We start from the raw sequence: 21,912 nt of genomic DNA on the forward strand, positions 1-21,912 counted from the left end.
CAGATAAGTGAACCACGTCCAATATTTTATATTGATTGCACAATATTTTAAATAACTCAACACAAGAATGACACAATTACGCAGAAAACAAACACTTTGAGCACTGAAGATGTTCCCAGTAAAGATCGAAACGTTGGCACGATAAAGAAAATGTTTTTCTCTAAAACCTACGACACACCAGACTTCATCTCACGATCTTCAAATAGTTTTAAATAACCTAGAAGACCCAATTAATTCTGTCCTTATTATCAGGAGAATGTTTATTAACTGAGTCAATTTTTATAAAAACTCTTTATCAAATTTTGAAATATATTTGTCCACAGTGTGTCATCGAGACTCATTGCTTTTTTTTTTGCCATTTTGCACGATTTCCTTATGTTGTCTGAGTAGATAAAAGGGGCGCAACAGTCTTAATTAAAGGGACGGGCATGACGAGCCATTCAGGAGCAGTGATTCGACGTCTCAGGAGAACATTGAGTAAAAGCAGAGATAAAGCTTTTTGGGTGTAACCATAACTCGTAAGGCGATAATTAACGACTCATTTGCACTGGGCACTTAACCAAGTTTCAATGGCAACATTACAATGTACTCCTTTCTGGCATCTCTCTTAATTTAAAAGACGAACATATTGTAATTAGAATGTTTTGTAAAGTTATAACACTTATATGAACCAAATCCACTATTGTAGAGTCGCATATTTTCAAAAAGAAACATTTATGATATGGAATTTAAAAAAAATGATCACTGTCAAAACTATGTTTCATTTGGCCGGTCACACCTGAATTTAATTGGGCCTGGAATATTTCAAAAATCCACTTGTCTATTACTTTGGTCGTGGACAATCCACAGTCACTGTTAGCACTTCTCTAGTTGGAGAGTCCATTCGATTCAACGGGTGTAGCTTTGTACATCGAAGTTTTTTTACTAATTCGTATAAGGAAATTTATCACAAGGGCCTAGTTTGAATCTGGATCAAGGCACGTTAAAATCTAAAATCAGAGAGAGGCAACCTTGTGTTAAGACAAGATCAGTTTAGAGACATTGTCATTGCGCAACATTGTGGTTTGTACTCGTTGTAATTATGATTATATGAAAAACTGTGAAAGAAATGACTTAAACGTCAGAAATGAAATTTTTTAATATTAGATTCAGCATCTGGGAAACAAATAGTTCAAAATCTGTATAAAAGGTTATCGAGACTTGGTCATATTTTAATGCAGGATGTGGAAAATTGTATATAAAATTCTTTGATATGGGATTAAAAAAATAATGGGATTTGCACGCTCGAGGTAATTGAAACTAATTGTAAGTCCCCCTCCTCAAGAAATCCGGTTCTTCCTCATCGTCTCCTGTTAGGTCCAACAGCATGCACCAGGCCCACGAAGGACGGATTATTGCTGCGTGTTCCTATTTCCGTGTGAGAATGCTTTTGCTTTTGGAAGAATGCTTTTGGAACAATATTAAGCCGCTTTTCTCGAAGCGGTTCTAAACCGAAAAAGTGTCAGACCTTTCCGTTTACAAGCGCGGTTCTGAGAAAAACCGTCTCGCGATCCCTTGATCAGTGAATTCCACAAAACGCTTCAAGTTTGTGTTGAAAAAATGATAGCTCAGGAAGAATAATTATGTCGATTCAACCTTTGATGAATACCCTGCATATTACATCTTTCTGAGAAGTGCATCTCAAATATTTACTAAATATTTCACACGGTACGACCTCCCCAAGGTCTGGAAGGTCTGGAGGAGGTAAGGTAAAAACAGGTCCTGTTACATTAACAAACCCAGGACAGACCTTGACCTTTCCTTCCCTTTTGCTTATGTTTAATATTTTTATAGCCCGGTTTTGTATTTTTCTTTTAAGCCAGTTTCAATGTCAAACTAGAACTTTTCTACTTTTTTTTCATAAAACCCCTACTAGAGTATAAAAATTAGAAAGCTAAAACATAACAGGATTCAGTACAGAACTCCTAATATATAAATCGATACATAAAACTCGCATTTTGGTCTCCTTTTATACTACATCAATTGTTCATAATTATCTCCACGTTTTGTCAAAATTTTATATTGATTTCATACCCATTTAACTTTAGCTGAAGCAAACAGTTTTAATGAATTAGCTTTCTGAAATTAATTAACAAAAAAGCAAATATTCAATTAATTTACCATATGAAAAATTGTTGTTCGTATCGATTTTCTCATAAAGGGTCTTAAAAAACAACAAAACGTTAATCATCTTCACAACTCTTCAGTAGCGTAGCTTTCTCATACCACACAAGTTGTATTTGTTGATCATACGCTCGAGGTTTTTTCTCCTTTTTGTGCAGAAGTTTACAACCCACATACCTGATGAAAATCTTACAATAAATTTTAACATGTTTGTGAGCTGGATACCCAAATTTTAAGTATTTTCGCGGAGTGCTCATGAGTTTTTATTAAAAAGGTTAGGTTGGGTTGGGTAAGGGCGTGTTAGGTTAGGTTAGGTACGATTAGGTAAGACGAGATTTAGTGTTAGGGACGGGTTAGGTATGGTAAAAGAAAGGTGTTAGTTTAGGTTAGGTCAAAGATTTTTTTAACCTTAGTTTTGCTTGCTGCTCCTTTTTAAACCCTTCACACTCCCCTGACCCCAACCCCATCATATCAGGTCCGGTCGCCACGAGGCTGTTCTCTATGTTACTACATATGTGCATTTAGTACAGACAAAAAGTTGTATAATGTTTTTCCGTGTAGTGGTGAAAAAATAACAATCGAATAACGGCTGAAACTCTGGGATGAAAAGGTTCTACTTCTATTCACCGATAACCTATTGAATTTACTGCATTGTAAATATTTCAATTCTATTCGACTTCTCGTCATTGCCACTTCGAACGAAGACAAGAAAAGACGAATCAGAGCGAATCTTTATAAGAGATTTGGCTATTCAGAAATCACACAGGCATGCGAAAGATGGCGAAATGCCGTCTGACAGACCGGCCGAGCGAAGATAGGCGGACCAATGATCGGTAACAACAATGCAGGTTCATAGTTTTTATTACCATCAGCGATGAAGGTGGAAATGCCAAAAACGGACGCCATAGTGTTCTCCATTACAAATTTTAATTAGTACAATGACAAATTTCCGCTTGAATTCACCTTGAATGATTAAACTGGCAGGATATCTACAAAAATATATCTCAAGAACGATTACACTTTGTAACAGGAATGGAAAAATTTCAGTCGTGGCAAATAATGTACCCTTATTTAAACGTCAATTTTGTCTTTACGATCAGCATGGTGAAAATCTAATATTCCCTAAGGATCTGTCAGGGGAGGGAGCAAAAATTAAAAAAAAAAATTTAAAAATCACTTTATTTTGGACTAAATGAGCTATCGAAATATAAAGAAAAACACATTTTCGACTAAATATTAACTTCGTAATTTATAAAAATAAGCCTGAAATTTGTGTCTTCAAATTTTGAACCGTGGCTAACAATGTATTTTTTTTTATTAATAGCAATGTTATCTATAAACGATCGTGATAAAAATATCTAATATTGTAAACGGATTTGTTAAGAGCACATCAGAGAGAGAGAGAGAGAGAGGGAGGGGGAGAGAGAGAATGAGAGAAGAGTTAAGTATAGATAATCTCAACATTAAATTGTTCAATTTTAGTTGTAGAAATTTTTATTATTCATCGTTTATCTCTAGAATACAGAATCGTCGACAGGACTGATAATTTTGAACGATCGACTATTGTTAGGATAATATTATGCAAAAAAATGTATTGAGTAATAATAGCAGAGTAAAAACATTCGAACAACACCCAGGCTCGTGAGGGAACATGTTTATTTATTGTTCTTTCACAACTAAAAGATACGAGAGCTTTAAGATCTTGCTCGAAGATGATGATAACCCAAATGAGCGCATTGTGTGAAGGCGGTTCGACAAAAAATCAAAAGTGTCGAAATGATCCTTGAAACAAGGCTTAAGTCGACCATCCGTACTAGGTGGCCTCTAGTTTCTCTAATCCGGGGGATTTGTTATTACTTTTTTTTTAAATGACACCGGTCATTCAACCGTACTTGACTAATTATTTATTAATTAACTTAAATGAAGGGGAAATTGAAACGGGCGTAAGTTGCTGATCATGCAAATTTAATTCGCCGAATGCAACAGCTTGAACCGATCATCCATTTTTTGAACCATTCTCCAAACAGGATGGTCTTGGAGTTTTTCGAAGGCCGCTGCTGGATCTGGGTTAACTATAAATAACTTAGACGCATTTTTCTCCTTAATGACATTTATCACCTAAATGGAAAACTCAATAAAACAAAAATTTAGTTTAAATGCAGAATAAGCTTAGAATAATGGAAATAAAAGACTGTCAGTTGTGAAAATTGCAATACAGCAATAGTACGATATGTGAGAAAACGGAACTTACCTTAATGTAAAAGCAGAGCTTTTTCTAAGCCTAGAAACCCAAGTAAAACCGCATTTTTCGCACAATACGACTCCATTATTACAATTAAAATTTGGCTCAATACTCCGAATAGAAAGGCAAGCCAATTTTCTTTTAGACATTGTGTGGCACACCTTTAACCTTTTTCTTTAAAAATTTTCAAAAAAGAAGGAATCAATATCATCATCAAGAGTTATTTGCGCAATTGTATTAGAATATGGATGAAAACGGTTTAAAAAAATGCATGGAAGGAACAAAAAATAGACAGAATCTTGTGAACTAATAAGATATACTTGCAATTTGGTCATTACCGATCATCATCTTGGTCTGCCTATCCCTGCTTTCGCCATCTTCAGTGTTGGATTTGTCACACGCGTCTGACAGACAAAAACAGCGAGGATAGGCAGACCAGGATGATCTGTAACGACTACCAGGTGAATGAATGAATAAACATTTATTAAAAAAAATATACTTATACATTATGCTACATACATTCATTAATCAGGGGAAGTGGCGGGGCACTTTTACGTCCTATTTCAAAAATTTGCCTATCAACGCACCTAGTCCTAGTTTGTTGTTATTTTTAATTAATCAAACTAGAAAAATAGTGGGAAAATTTTCGTAAAAACCCACTAGGTATCAAATAGGATAACAATTAGCAATTGAATTAACAAAAATGTGTTAACAAGATTATAAATAAATAAATGAGAATAACAAGAACAATGCAGTATGGGTAATTGGATTATCTCAAATTGTCTTATAGTATCACAGCTCTAGAGGAAACAACAACAACAAATAAATATATCACAGTTCCTAAATTTATGTATGGTGCCTGATCCTTCTATGTTTCCATGGAAAGTTTAGATCATACACTCCTATATCCCTACAAGTAGTGTTCTTTCTGGAGGAGAGACCCATAAAAAAATTCCTGGACAGACGCTTTAATTCAGAATTAATATACTCCACTCCCGCTCTCTCATGGAGGAGGCCAATTCAGGTGTATCGTGGTAGTGACGTAATAAACCTTAGAAATTAATTTTGGTCCACTTGCAGTTTTTGGATGTTGGACTCGCACGTGTAACTCCATGTTGGGCAAGCATACAGCAGCATAGGTTTTATAACTACTTTATAAATAGTTAGTTTATTTTTAANTTATATTAATAACAAATTAATGAATCGAATATATCTTATAAATGGTTACAACTAATTAAGTAAGGAAAAGGGAATATTTTCTTATGATAGAAAGTTAATTTTTGGTTTCCTTTTCTCTGGACAAGTTGTATAGTATAGTGTAACAAACCTTTATGAACGAACACCACTCCACAAGAATTTTTCACTTGCAGTTTTTTTGTCTTGATAACGTCACACACTTTTATTTTTACTTCTTCTATCTTCTTTCTAAAGTAGCAAGCGACCGAGTAACTCCAAATCCAGCGTGGCTCTTCCTCAGCCCTGCCGCCGTCCTTTCGTCTACCTCCTCAATCGTTGGAACTCTGCCTTATTGATTGTTTATGTCGCTTTGGCGGCCTTTAAGAAATCGCTTGTACTAAAAAAGAAAAAAGGAGAAAAAAGAAAATTTTTTGACTAACATGCTCAAAGTTGGCGAAGTACTGCAACATGTGCTGGGCGAACTCTTAACTGCCAGGCTGCACATTCTTCCGCAGCGGGCAATACTCAACATTAAGTTCTGTTCTTCAGCTCTTTATATATTATAACGTTGTGGGAGCGTGTATTTATAACGTTGTGGGTATTAATTTGAGCTTTTATAACCACATTAATCCCACAACGTTATAAATACACGCGCCCACAACGTTATAATATAAAATGATTGGGCTCTTAGAAGACAATATTTGTCTTGTTCTTCACACACTTTTGTTTTTGTTGTACACAAAATTAAAAATTACTAAATTCGTGGCCCGCTTGAAAATCTCACTGGCACTCTCGACACGACACGCAAGAATGGCACAATTACACAGAAGACAAACACTTTGAGCTCTGAAGATGAGCTCAATAAAGATCGAAACGTTGGCACGATAAAGAAAATGTTTTTCTGAAACCTACATCACACCAGACCGCATCTCACGATTTCTAAATAAATAACAAATACAATCTTCCAACTTGACACTTTTGTAAATTTCAATAACTACTGTAAATTCATGCATCTTACTGGAAATTAAAGAATGCCCGGCGAATAATTTTGATTGTATAATGAGGGAATGCTTTGGGAGATTTAATGAGGAGTCTGTTTTGAATTTCTCACGTCCATTTCTCCTTTATCAGCCGTGCGACACATTCCTAATCGCTATTAGGAAAAGGTCAATTTAGATATTATTAGAAAACCGAAGAGGGTGTCATGAAATATGGAACGGCTTTTATAAAATTCTAATTGACCTGAAATGAAACGGCATGTGCATTTCAAACTAAAGCGCTAGGTGGAAAGAAACCTACAGTTAAAGAAAAAGGAAGTGGGCCGTCAATTACTGATAACTAAATTTGTTTAATGCAAGGTCAAAAGTGTTGATAACAAAGCTATTAAACAGTTGATGTCACATAGACATCTCGAGGAGTGCTGTCAGATTAGAACAAGATAAAGGTTTAACTAGAAGGCGTTGAACAAATCCGTTTCAAAATTCTGGATCAAGTCGATTATCTGCTAATTATTAAAATCTTAAAAGCCCAATTTCTTTTTTCGTTGATTTATATAGTTATAGATTTTTTTGTTATAGACATCTATTGGGTTGTCCGGAAAATAATGCAGGATTTTAAGTTTTCATTAAAAAAAATCTATATAAAATATTCTGTTTACGTTTACAGGATTACTCATTNATTTTGATTAAAGAACATTGCTTTAAAGTAACTAGTTTCTTTTTTTTTGTTTAATACCAAAATCCTGCATTATTTTCCGGACAACCCAATAGTTATAGATGTTTTCCGTCATATTAAACATTTTCCCGCAAATTAATCCCTTTCCCGTCAAATTAACCCCTTTAATTATTTGGAGGTCGTGAGATGCGGTCTGGTGTGACGTAGGTTTTAGAAAAACATTTTCTTTATCGTGCCAACGTTTCGATCTGTATTGAGATCATCTTCAGAGCCTGGGAGTTATAATTTTTTTACATTTTACAAAATTGACATGTATCCCTTTTGAATTCGAAATTAACCCCTTTCCCCTTAAAAATTAACTGTTTTTAATTTCAAATAAAAAAAATTAATTTCAACTTAAAACTTTCTTCAAAGCATTATAAGTTTGGAAGATGGTATGAAACATGAGCATGAAAAGAAAAATTCGTATATATGTACGATTTTTTAAAAATATTATAACGTTGTAGGAGCGTGTATTTATAACGTTGCGGGATTAATATGAGGTTATAAAAAATAAAATAATAAGTCTGTACCCGTTAAACATGAAAGATCCTTATATTAATAACAAATTAATGAATCGAATATATCTTATAAATGGTTACAACAGTAAGGAAAAGGGAATATTTTCTTATGATAGAAAGTTAATTTTTGGTTTCCTTTTCTCTGGACAAGTTGTATAGTATAGTGTAACAAACCTTTATGAACGAACACCACTCCACAAGAATTTTTCACTTGCAGTTTTTTTGTCTTGATAACGTCACACACTTTTATTTTTACTTCTTCTATCTTCTTTCTAAAGTAGCAAGCGACCGAGTAACTCCAAATCCAGCGTGGCTCTTCCTCAGCCCTGCCGCCGTCCTTTCGTCTACCTCCTCAATCGTTGGAACTCTGCCTTATTGATTGTTTATGTCGCTTTGGCGGCCTTTAAGAAATCGCTTGTACTAAAAAAGAAAAAAGGAGAAAAAAGAAAATTTTTTGACTAACATGCTCAAAGTTGGCGAAGTACTGCAACATGTGCTGGGCGAACTCTTAACTGCCAGGCTGCACATTCTTCCGCAGCGGGCAATACTCAACATTAAGTTCTGTTCTTCAGCTCTTTATATATTATAACGTTGTGGGAGCGTGTATTTATAACGTTGTGGGTATTAATTTGAGCTTTTATAACCACATTAATCCCACAACGTTATAAATACACGCGCCCACAACGTTATAATATAAAATGATTGGGCTCTTAGAAGACAATATTTGTCTTGTTCTTCACACACTTTTGTTTTTGTTGTACACAAAATTAAAAATTACTAAATTCGTGGCCCGCTTGACCATTTAATATATTACAATTAATTAAGGTTTTTAGTTGAGATAAAAAAGTCAATAGCACGAGCGGGATTCGAACCCACGATCTTCGGCTTGATACGCCGCTGCTCTACCACTAATTGAGCTATCGTGACCTCGATCCACTCGGACACCAACTTCCCATCTCAACCGCACCTTTTGAATTTTCACTCCTTTTTGCCATTTTTCAAATGTCGTGTAATCGGATTGGATTCTCGACGACAAATGAAATGGCCACGGAGAGCTTTAGTGAAGTATACTTCATTTTTAATCATTAAATTCACTAATTTCGTGTCTGCTTGACCAATTAATATATTACAATTAATTAAGGTTTTTAGTTGAGATAAAAAAGTCAATAGCACGAGCGGGATTCGAACCCAATTTTGTATTTGATAGACTTAATGTAGTATTATTAGTAATAGTGGATGGTGTTAGTGTTGAGTTGAAATTGGTGATTATTCTGTTAATAATGTGTTTAGGGTAGAGATTGTTATGGAGGATCTGTTTGTATATCTTTATGTTCTTGTGATGAAATGATTAATGGCTTAGGGTAATCATTCTGTGAAGTAACCCTTTGGCCTGAAATTATGGGCCTTAGAGGATGTTCGGGTTTGTGTGCTTTTACAGATCCATATAGTTTCGGAGGTGTTGGTGAGTCGTTTTGAAGTGATTTGTACGTGTATATGTCAATTTCTTTTCGTTTAAGTGTTTCTTGGAGAATTTTGTTTGTCTGTTTGATGAGAGAAGGAGTAGGGTCTGATTTGATTATGTTGTATGTGTTTGTGTCTGTGATAATTTTGTCAATTTTTTCTTTGTACTCTTTTTTGCTGATTGCTACTGTTTGTTTGGTCTTATCAGCAGAAAGAATGAGTATGTCAGGATTATTTTTGAGAAAATTTTTGGTTTTGGTATGTTTGTTGAGATAGGTTGTGTTGATTTGTAGTGAGGTGTTGTAAGTGATTTGTTATTGTGTTAATGCATTTTGATCGTGTTATGTCTTTTTCTTCCCTGTTTTTGTGGATTTTTGGATTGCATAGTCTTCATCCGTAATTAATTTAGCTGTTGGAAAATCTGTTTTGTTGTAAGGAATGGAATGTTTGGGACCAAGTGATAGGAAGTTCTGGATTTCTGGAGTAATGTTAGTTTTGGTTAGGTTTAGGAACCATTTTTTTGTGTTAGCAGGTGTTTGTTTGTTGAGTAAGTTATTTAATTTTTTGATGTGTTTGTTTTTAATTTGGTCAAAGTGGGCGTTGTATGCATCTTTTTGATGTGTGTAAAATTCTTTTAAAAAAAGGTATGTTGGCCGCACTCAGTTTTAATTGGTGTAATTTTTGTGTTAATGTCTAATGGTTTTGATGCTCGTGGTGATTTCTATGTTTAAAATGTTTCGTTTGAAAGTTATTGTGGCTTTATGTGTGTCGTTAATTCTGGTGTTTGGCTGTGTTAGTGTGGCATTTGTGAAGTTAAAATATGTTATACAAAAATGTCTTTTCTATACCGATTTCCTTCCCCACCCTTTCAAAATCCAACTTATATAAACATGAAACAGCAAAATCTCACTGGCACTCTCACACGACACGCAAGAATGGCTTACACACAAGAACAAACACTTTGGATGAGTAGAAACACTTTGATTGAATATAAAAAATATTTTTGCGCATTGTATAAATTCACTTTTTTCCACATCCTAAATGTATTTGTAATGTTTGTAAATCCCAGGCCCTGAAAATGTTTTCAATAAAGATGAAACGTTGGCACGATAAAGAAAATGTTTTTCTGAAACCTACATAACACCAGACCGCATCTCACGATTTCTGAATAATTATCGATTAACGGTCACTAATCACCACACATTAAAAATTATATAAAATAAAATGATAAAATTACAGGACTTGTTTTAATTCCAGAAATGTGAGAAATTATACTTTTTATGAGCCAAATTAGTTTATATTTTATTTGTTTAAATGCAGGAATTCTACTTTACGTTTTTACATTTCATACTTAATTAATTTGTTAATTTGAAATCGAAAAAGGCTAACTTGAAACTAAAAAGAATTAGGCTCTTAGAAGACCACATGAAAATTATACAAAATTAAACATAAAAATAAAGAATTCTTCTTTTAATTTTAGATTTTTTTAAAATATAAAAAGGGTTCTTATCTAAAATACCCATGAGAATTACTTACTTAATAATGTGAGAACTTGTGGCTTTTAAGAGCCAAATTATTTTATATTTAATTTTTTTAATGCAAGAATTTTACTCTACTTGATTCTATTTCATACTATCTCCAAGGTTTTTTTATGTTTTAAAGAAAGGGTTAATTTTATATTAAAAATGGTTAATTTCGTGTGAAATGGGTTAATGTTAAATTAAAAAAGGTCAATTTGACGGGAAACGGGTTAATGTTAAATTAAAAAAGATCAATTTGACGAGAAACGGGTTAATGTTATATTAAAAAAGTCAATTTGACGGGAAAAGGGTTAATTTGTGGTAAAAAACCTATAGATAACACATGGCCTATAGTTCGTGTCTTTTAAGGGATTTTACAAAGCGTTCTAATTGTGGAAATTCAGCTCTAGTAAGTTTAATTGTAAATAATCAATATTATTTTCAAGTAGAGGACATTAAAAGGAGTGGGGTTAACGAGTTTCTATAATCCATGATTTGTTTGCTAACCAAGCGATGATCGTAACTACAATACCCTGTTGGGAAACGGGTTTGGGGCTGATTTGACAGTGATTAAGAGCCCAGTACAAATGTGTCGTGATAATAATACACACTAATGTTTATTTTTCCTTTTTTTAAATGTTTGTGGGTAAAGGGAGCTTTATTTTTCTTCCGATCTTTGAATTATGTAACATTTTCATTGTTGTGCTTGTAACATTGTACCGAGGGGGAAAATCTTTCGGAAAATATACCAAATCTTTGGCTTAATGCAAAGGAAAATCGCTTTAGATAATTAGAATTCTTTATTGGCTTGAAACTGAAAATCTGTTAAATTTTGATAGGACAATTGCATAAATTTTATTGGGCAAAACATGTATCCATCACTTTTGTTTGTTCCTTTTAGAGGTCTAATATTTTGAACTTATCCGTTTTGTCTAGGAATTGCGGCCACCGATGCCTTTAATAACCAAAGTTCATAGTGTTTTAATTCCTTTTTACCATTCGTCATGGTCATCCAAGGATGGAATTTTACATCTGAATACGATTTCAAACCAAGAACTCTTTCCAATTCCCCTCTGATTTACGGCACTACACAATTTTCACAGAAATCGGCTTTTACTATTACTGAACATGCTATAGTTTTTCCTTAGTTGATACCGAGGAGTGGGATTAGGCTGTGCAACGAATAACTAGGTTAGGTTAGGTAGGATAAGAGCTACGTGAGGGACGGTTGGACTCTTTTATAACCAGATCTGCGCTTCTCTATTTTGGCTAGAAACACAATTTATGAGAATAGCCCAAAGTCAAAAGATGTTTTTACCGGGGTTTTCGCATTTGATGTGGCATGAACGGCTAAGTTAGGTTAGGAATGGCTAAGTTGGGTTAGGGATAGTGCGAATATTTTATAGGCAGATTTGAGCTTATTTACTTACTTAACAAAATAAAATTTTGACAGTCCCTTTCCAAATAAAAGTATAAACAAGAGGCGTTTGGAAAAATAAAATACTATACCTAGATAGTATGGTACAGGAATCCAAAATGGAACAAGGAGTGTATATAGGGATTAGAGGCCTAGATTTTGTCCTAGGGAAATCTCTGTGTCCCACATTTTCCAGGTTGAGATTCATAAAACTATGTGCCCAAGAAATACTCAATGTTGAAAGGTGAAGGATTCTCAGAGAACCAAGCACTACACTTTTAGCACAAACAGTCAAAAAGTCAGTACGCCAACAATGTGTGAAATAAAATAATTAAGAAATCCGGACCACACTTTTTTCACAATTCTATCAACGCTAAAATAAAGAACGATATCGTTCGACATCTAGACAAGGGCATAAATATTCAATGCCGAATAGTATTTACATAAAGGAGTACATTATGCAAATGTCGATAACGTCATGAATTTTGAAACGTCGAGAGTCAAGAAGAAGAACAATTATCATTTCCTGTCCTCTTAAACAGCCTGGTTTGAATTGATAAAGATTCCATTCTTCTCTATATAAAGTATTCTCACCCTATCAGTTCCTAATGACTATTATTTACTTGGATTTGTATTGTTTTGAGTTTATCTTATGATTTTGTTATTCAATTTACAATAATTAGCCAAAATAACTTTAACAGTACTGATTAAAACGAATTTTTATTTATTTATAAAAAAGTGACTTAAAATTATTCATTTTCATACCATAAAAGCCAACGTACTATTGTAGAAAGTTCATTTTATCTTGGGTCCCCTATTCAGAAGTCATTGTTGCTCTGATTGTTTTAAAGATTTTCAGGATTGAAGAAAATTTCAAGTGTTCACAATATAAAATCCTTACGCTATGGATTCAGACAGGTATCTGTCGTTATCTTAAAGAAAATACCATCTTTCTAAATCAGAAACCAATCAATCATTTCTACTATCAACTACTCAGCAGATAACAAATGCGTCTTTTTTTAACAAAAAAACACGTAGCCTGACATCCTATAAACTAAGGCACTGTTGAAATATTCTACACCGTCAAATATTATCCATGATGCATTTTAATTTGGACAATGTTTAGGCGAGTTTGTTGTTGTTTATAATGTTGTATATTCAATAGGCCATCCATGAATAGAAGTAGAACCTTTCGATGCAGGTTTTTAGTCGTTTATAGGGTATTTATTTTCCGCTTCATCTTAACACGTCCCTAACCCAACCTAACCTAACCTAATCGGAACCCTTGTACACTCGTTGGTAATGCGAAAATACGTAAAAAATGTATATCCAGCTTAGAAACATTAATAACACTTAAAATTGATTGTAAGATGTATTCGTGGAGTCTGCGGAGAGATGGACTTGCAATGTGATCGTTTCCAATCATTTTGATCTCACATTTTAGCCATTAAACGAGTGTTATTGTTTATTCGCCGCTTCACGGGAAAAAATTGAATCACGGATATGTAAGCCCGTCCCTAAACGTAACTAACCTAACCCTGCCTAACGTAACCTAACACGTTCCTAGGAACCCAGCTTAACCTAACTTAACCTAATCAAAACTGATGTAACTCGTTAGTAACGTCAAAATACTCTTTTAAAAAATTATACACCCAGTTTACAAATATGTTAAAATTGTTTTTAAGATTTCTTCGAGGAGCCTGCGGGGAGACGGACCGGTAGTTTGGTCGTTTCCAATCATTTTAGTCTCAGATTGTTAGCGATTAATCAATTGTTATTTTTTATTCTCCACTTTAGGGAAAAACATTGAATCATGGATATTTAACCCAACCCAACCTAACCTCTCCATTACTTTACCTTTTTTATAGCCATTTATTACAGAAATATTTCTATATAATAATGTTAGCCATTTTAAACTTCAGTCATGTCAATATCTTGACTCATATTGATAAAACAAGTGCGTGGCATCAAGAGAGGTGTCTGTGGGACTTGCCTCCAAGTCCCTTTCAGTTGTCTCAAGATCTTGATCATACAGTTTGTTTCTGATTCTGATCGGGATCTGAATTTTGGGTGATTGCAGCCATTCTTAACTTAATTTTTAATGGCAAAATTACGCTATAGTGTCGGTTTTTATGTAATGGTGTATGTATCAGGTAAATTTATCAAAAAAGCGAGCCACGTTCAATTCACTTGTAAGCCTATATTTTGAAAGGTACAAGAACAGATGTAATACATAAAAAAAAGAGGAAACTTGTTAGATTTCTTATTATGTGTATGTAAATGTTAGACATCACACAACGAGGTGTGAAGAGCCAGATTTATAGATAGTTCCTTCATTCTGAAAGTTAACCAGCCCCAGATTTATTATATTGGCCGCTTTTTGTTAAAAGTGAATGAGCGCATGTGGTTACGCCGGAAACAAATGTAGTGAGTTGTATAAATAGACAAGGAGGTGGTTTTACTGCCCAAATCGAGGTTATATTTGGATGAGGAACGTCCTCTCTCAGGACAGCAAATTCACTGTCTAGACGTCCACCAATCCGGCTTACAACATCCCGCTTTAATCACACTTCAAATTAACAATTTCTTTCTTTGCACTTTCTCAATTTTCTTCACGGTCCAGAGAAAAGGATGTTTCACAAATAATGTCAACGACACTGGCTCACGAAACTATTGAACACCTTGAGCTAGCAACTTTCTCAGAGATGCAAGCTTGGCTGGTTCAGTTCACTCAAATGAACACAATTTCTTTTTCAATTTTACAATTTCTATAATATAAAAATAAGAGGCGAAAGGACCGAAACGCGTCTGACAGAAAAAAAACCCAACGAGATAGACGGACCGGAATATATAGAAATAAATTGCTATAATAATTAGTATCTTTAATTAATGAACTTTACCAGCATTTGGAATATTTACTGTTCATAAAAAGCACTACTTTTGCTGACGTTCATTTCCAGTAGAAATTTATAGAAAAATATCTTTACTAATCCTTGTAATCGTTTAATTAGTATTTTGTTGTAAACCTGTAATTCATCAGACATTCCAGAAGACTAACACTTTCTAGAAAACACTAACGCTTTCATAATTTCCAGATGATATTACTAAGTTCATACTGTTCAGAAGACACTAACAAGTTCATACTTCCAAGAAGGCATTAACATGTTCATACTTTCCAGAGGACACTTACGTTCATACTATCTATAAGGCACTAACAAGTTCATACTTTCCAGAGACAATAACAGATACAAATTGTCTAGAAGACACCGTTACATTGATGCTAACCAGAAGGCAATAACACATTCATATTTTTTACAAGATACTTACACATTAATACTTTTCAGAGGACACTCACGTCCATATTTTCTATAAGATTCTAACAGATTCATACTGACCAGAAGTCACTAACACATTCATACGTTTCAGAGGACAATAGCACGTTCATACTTTCCAGAGGAGAGTAATACGTCCATACTTTCCAGCAAACTATCATTTTCATATTGTCTAGAAGACATTATTATTTTGATGCTTTCCAGAAGGCACACGTTCCACGGTCATACTTTCCAGAGGACAGTAACAGATTCACATTATCCATAAGACACGCTTATACTTTTGGGAAGACACTAAACATTCATAATGTCCAGAAGACACTACTACTTTGATACTGTCCAAAGACACTAACACGTTCATACTTTTCAGAGGACAATTACACGTTCATACTTTCGAGAAGACACTATTACTTTGGTGCTTTCCAAAAAACAGTAACACTTCATACTTTTCCGGGAACACTACACGTTCATATTTTTCAGAGGGCACTCACACTTTTCACGATCATTTCAGAGGGCACTCTCACGCCAATAGTATCTATAATACAATAACGGATTCCTAGGGCGTCGGTGGCCGCAAGGTTTAGTCTTTGACACGGCGCTCATCACTGTAAGGTAAAGGTCCCGGGTTCGAATCCAGCGGCCCTGCATTCGAACCCGACATACTTACAAATGGGCTTTTTTTCAAAAACACCCGCACCCTGAGGGCTTATATGACCTTTGCTGTTGCGAACCCTCGTAAGAAAACAAAGACGGATTCCTACTGTCCAGAAGACCCATAAATTTCCACAGGATTACACGTTCATACTTTCTCGATGCATACTAAAAATTGTGAATCTAAAATAATCCATTTAACAAATGATAATTTATCATTGTCTCTCTAATTTTGACTCTTTTCTTTACAGTAGTAGTGTTTTCAACATACATAATTGTCATGTTAGGAAGAATAAATTGCTGAATATTACTTATTATCCTTCGAAGGTTATGAGAACTGTCTAAATTTATTCAGTCGTGTAGGCGAGATATCTAGGCCTTGGTACTATCGCAATATAACAAACTGAACAGGATAATACGAGTTATCTTGTTTGAATTTTTTATAGTGTCATCACTGATGCCGTTCGACTAGGCGATTTTCCGAAAATCCAGCTGGAAAACGACTATGCAAATACCTCCCGAGTACGTTGAGAATGATTTATTATCGAACGCCTTGCTTTGAAATGAAAATAGAGTTAATAGTTAGAAACTGTACGATCTATTGTATTGTATAATTTCACAATTTCCTTCAATTATTAGTTCTAGAGAAAGTGCCACATTGTGCAAACCCATCCGAATGATTATTTTGTCGGTCCAAATGCAACGACTTTTTCCAGAATGCCTTTATTCATTCGTAGTTTTGTGCGATTTTAGGGTTTTTTTACGTTCTTATGAACGCAATGAGTTGCATTTTTCAAAATCGTCGTTTTTGCCACATCATTATACTCTTCCCTGAGATCATTAAAATAAAATGTAATTCAAGTATAAAAGATAAAGCCCACAATAAAAAAATTGCCTGTCGTAAAATCGAAGCATAACAAATGGTTTAAAACAAACGTTACGATTGTGGATTGAAAAAAGCCAGTGTTGATGTGTACAATCTGAAGATTGTTAAGAGAAAAAAAGTTTACGATCGTCTTATCTGTGTAATTATTGCTTAATTTCACTAATCTCGATGAAAATGATAAAGGGATTTATTTATACGACAGTATAAAAATAAAAATGACACGTCGTGATACATTTAGTAACTTCATTGTTTCTCGGTGTTCTCACGCTATTACATGAGACAAAAGCAAAGCTTGGGCCTTCGTCGAGTTGTAATTAACTATCACAAATAAGAGGCTTTGTATGAAAATGATTGTGAGATATTTAAATGGCCGATGAATGGTATATTTTACAACACTAAATGGTTAATTAACTGTTTGATTTATAGTATTTTTAGCCTATTTTGTGACTAATTATTAGATCTCGGTAATTAGACTTGCCTCTAATTTCTGATGTCAATTTAACTAACCTAACACATCCTTACCCCAACTAACCTAATATTCGATTATGAAAATTTCGTAAGCTTTTCCAACGTTTACGAACACTTACGAAGTTTGTATAATCCAGATGAGAAAATCCAACAAAAAGAGAAGCAAGAACTATCCTCATCCACGTTCTTAACCCAACCCAATCTAACCTGACCATTCCTAACCCAACCTAATCCAGCCCCCGGTAACGCGAAAATGGCCGCGTCTAAACAATTCTGTATCCAGTGGAAAAACATTCCCATGTTAACATTATACTGAGATTTTTTCATTTTGCCTGCGGGGGTGAGACCTGTACTTTCTTCATTTTATCAGTTTTTTAGCCGTAAATTGACTCCGCTTCATTGGAAAACAATCATGGATATCTAACCTAACCTATCCATAACCTTAACTCCGGCCTGACCTGACGCTGCCTCGCCTAACATAAAATGTCCCTAACCCAACCCACCTAACTTAATCCAACCCAAGTGCAAAAATGGTGACGCCGAAAGAAATTTGTTAAAACGACTGCAGCCTCAAATATTTCTCTCGCATTTCGCATTTATCAAAAAATTGATCCAAATCTCACTGAAGATTACGTTTGGAATGTATTAATCTGTTTATTTGAGGGGGAGACGCAATAAAAAAAACTTCGTGACAAAGTACAATGAAATTTTGCGGTTGTTTTAGCTGGCAAAATCAAGTCTTTAGCCTAACCCGTTTAATTTTTGTGCCGTCGAAATAATTGTTTCAAGCTGTATAATTTTGTTAAACTTATTATTAAGTTTACAAATTATAACCATTATTAATATAAAAAAGGTTGAAGAACACAATCATCAGTGGAACTTTTCTGCTTGACCACCAGGAGCTGAAAAGAGGCCGAACATGACCCAAGTACAAGTTTTCGTTACGAAGTACACGGACTTGTTTCTCAAGGACAACCTAGACGAAATCCCGACTTGAATTAGAACCGTAATGTGCAATACCTCGAACTCATTCAATTACGCCCTATCGTTCCAAGTACGTCGGAAAAGGGGAATCCTTTGGATCTTATCTCATTAACAATTGATCCTTGTAAATTTGCTTTAATTATAAAACACCGATAAAAAGAGTTGCTTACATTAACCAATCGATTGTCATTATTGTATATTTTAAGAGAAAATTACGTTTTCCCAGTAATTTAAGTAACTCGTTTACAAGAAAATCCTAGCCATTACCACAATCAAAGAAAACAAAATTTAGATAGATCTATTACATCCTGGTCCAGGTTTTTATCTGTCAAGATTCGCTAACTCCAGTGCCGACACTATTTTCAAACACGTCCGACAGACAAAACAAGCAAGCAGTGGCGGACCAGCATGAATCAATGTATAACGAAGAATTGGACTTTCGTAATAAGTTAAGACGACAAGTTATCGATAATAATTACATATTGAAATTATAACTTTAATATAAACTGGCGGGTGGGTGCAGGTGAATGATGATGAAGAATATATAATTAAAAAGCGGAGTATTTAGAAAAATAAAAGCCTTCAGTTGAGCTTAAACTGAAAAATTTACAAACCAAGTTAGCATTTTTGACATTTCAATTAACACCACGAGGGGGCAAAAGGTTTTCATATTTATTACCGGATCCAAAAAATTGCAATTAGCACAACCAGAATAGATTTTTTTCCCCTCCTTTAAAAAAAAATTATAGGAGGATAAACACTTAAATAGGGCTTGGTTAATTTTTTCCTTGTACTAAATTAATTTCCTACTGTGACAAAATATTTAACACAATTTTCTCGCACAATTTTTAACACAATAACATGTTTTTCGTAAGCAGCAGGGAAAAAATACCATTTACGACATGAATAATCGGTAAAGCCATTGAAAACTACGCTAAAATCTTGATAAAAACAACTGTGGTAAGAACAGATTGTAAATCCCACTGAAACTGTTTTATGTTCAGATTTATTTTATTTTTACAGCAAATCTGGAAATGTTAATATGAAACTTAACCTAACCCTAATAGTAACCAAACCTAACCCTACCTGACCTAGCCTACCCGTCCTTAACTCTAGCCTAACCTAACCTATGCGCACTCCTCGGTCATGCAAAAAATTGTGTACGTATCCCAAAATTATATCCATGTTAAAATTTATTGTGACATTTCTTCATGGGATCTGTGATATGGTCTGTAGTTTGGCTGATTCCAACAAAATCAAACCAAAATGATCGGAAACGACACAACTTCAAATAAAAATTTTATTTCGGCTTTAGTTTCTGAAAAAATTGCAAACTTGGAATGTAGATAAATGCTATTTTGTTTCATTTTCATGCTTTCAAATTTTGCAGAAGTTACGTGGATTTTCACTATTTTAACATGGATTTTAATGCTGTTTACTTTGTTGGATATCTGATCAATTTGTGTGTAAGGATTAAAATCATTAAATCGTGGATATGTAATCTGACCCATCCCTAACACTACCTAACGTAACACGTCCCTAGTCCAACCAAACCTAGCTTGACCATTTCTTACCTAATCTTATCCAGCCTATGCACACCCCCCGGTAACGCGAAAACGTTCACACAAAACAATTATGATTCCATATTCTTTGAGCTAATGATGATTGAAGTTAGTGCTTTGATTACTGCTTGGCTCTCTGACATTCTGACATGATAGCTATATTATTGTGTTTGTACTCTTGGTTCAGATCGAACTGAGTACATTGCTCGACCATTGCATTGGTAATGTACCGAATACTACTGCCCCATACCGTCTTGCGTGCCATTCTTAACGGAGGGATCTCTCATTCTCTCTCTCTCTCTCTCCCCCTCTCTCTTTTTCTTTAAGTTTGTTTGGCAATTTTGCTGAAACTCGAACGTGACTGAAACTGATGACAGTTTTCTGTGCTGCTGTCCTCATTATCATGTGGAGGAGGGGACAATTCCCAATTTTTTCTCCATATCAGATGTGTGACATGTTTTTATGATCCCGTCATACAAACGCATGCGAGTCTCTATATTTTCGTGAGTTACCCGTTAGGCAAAAATGGTCATACAAAAAATGTATATGTAGCTCACACATTTATGATGTTTTTTGTTGTTGAGTTGTTTTGTCGTGTAGGCTGGGGATGATGGACCTTTTAGTTTAGTCGTTTACGATTATTTGGGACTCAGGTTTATAGTCGTTAATCGAGTGTTGTTTATCCTCCGCTTCACCTAAAAAATTGAATAATGGATAAAAAACCTGACCCGTCCCTAACCCTAACTCTGACTTAGCCTAACCCAACCCAACCTAACGTAACCATTCTTAACCTAACTTAATCAAAACCTATGCGCATTCGTCGGTTACGCGAAAAGTCTCATGCAAAAATTGTGATTTAGCTCAAAATATTTTAAAATTTATCGGGAGATTTCTTCACGAGTTCTAAGGAGAACCTGTAATTTAGTCCTAAACATTCCTAACCCAACCCAGCCTAAACTAATGCAACCCATGTGCACTCCCTGGTAACGCCAACAAATTGTGTATCCAGCTCAAAATCCACGTTAAAAAGAATCTACGGACTCAAATATTTGTCTCATATTTCGGTAAAATTTTATTGAAATCTCACTGAAGATTTTTCACATTGTTTTTTTCCAATTCTCAAACATCTGCCTTGATTGATTTTGACATTGATGTCTTTTTTCTCGAAACGTACGTTTAAAACGTTTTTAAAGCAAAAATCGATAACAAACATGCAATAAAGAATGCCAATTCTTCAAGGAAAATTCGTTGTAACAAACGTCTTTATGTCAAACGTGATCACACAATCGTTTCTGTCGGGAAAAACTCGCCTTCTTCAACTTAAGATGCATGTACTGAGATAATTACACTTACACATCTCATTCTGTGCCGGTTTTTTTCGCATTTAAATAATGGTTAATATCAGTTAAGGTAGTAAAATGCATAAATGTTTTGTTTAGTCGAACTTTTGACAAATGTTTCTGTGTTTATTATTTCTTTTTAAAGTAGAACCCGGTTCTCTTGTTTTCTTTGTAAACTTTATTATAAACCGACCAACTACAATACTAAATATTTAAGATATAAACGATCAATTATTTCAGTTTCATTTCTTATTTATTAATTCAAATAAAGGTCAGTGAATATTGATTTTTTAAAGGCTGACAAGACTCGGGTTCTTATTGTTCTTCTTTTTCGATTTTCCCTTTTAAAAATTAATGGTGTTAAAGCATGTAAATACTCTGGATAATATTTTGTCTCTTCTTTTCCGGACGATTTCTTTACGTAAAAATCTGTAAAGCTATATTTGACCAATTCTTGCTATTGATTTTGGTATCCTGCG

The 21,912-nt window shown here is 34.4% G+C and overlaps 1 protein-coding gene across 1 annotated transcript in view; it reads left to right on the forward strand.

The window, feature by feature from the left end:
* LOC106661111 (carbonic anhydrase 1) overlaps nucleotides 1–21,912 on the forward strand; it is a 49,062-nt gene that overhangs the window by 23,703 nt on the left and 3,447 nt on the right. The window lies entirely within an intron of this gene.

Source organism: Cimex lectularius, unplaced genomic scaffold (assembly GCF_000648675.2).
Source record: "Cimex lectularius strain Harlan isolate CLEC.00 unplaced genomic scaffold, Clec_2.1 scaffold60, whole genome shotgun sequence".
NCBI lineage: Eukaryota > Metazoa > Arthropoda > Insecta > Hemiptera > Cimicidae > Cimex > Cimex lectularius.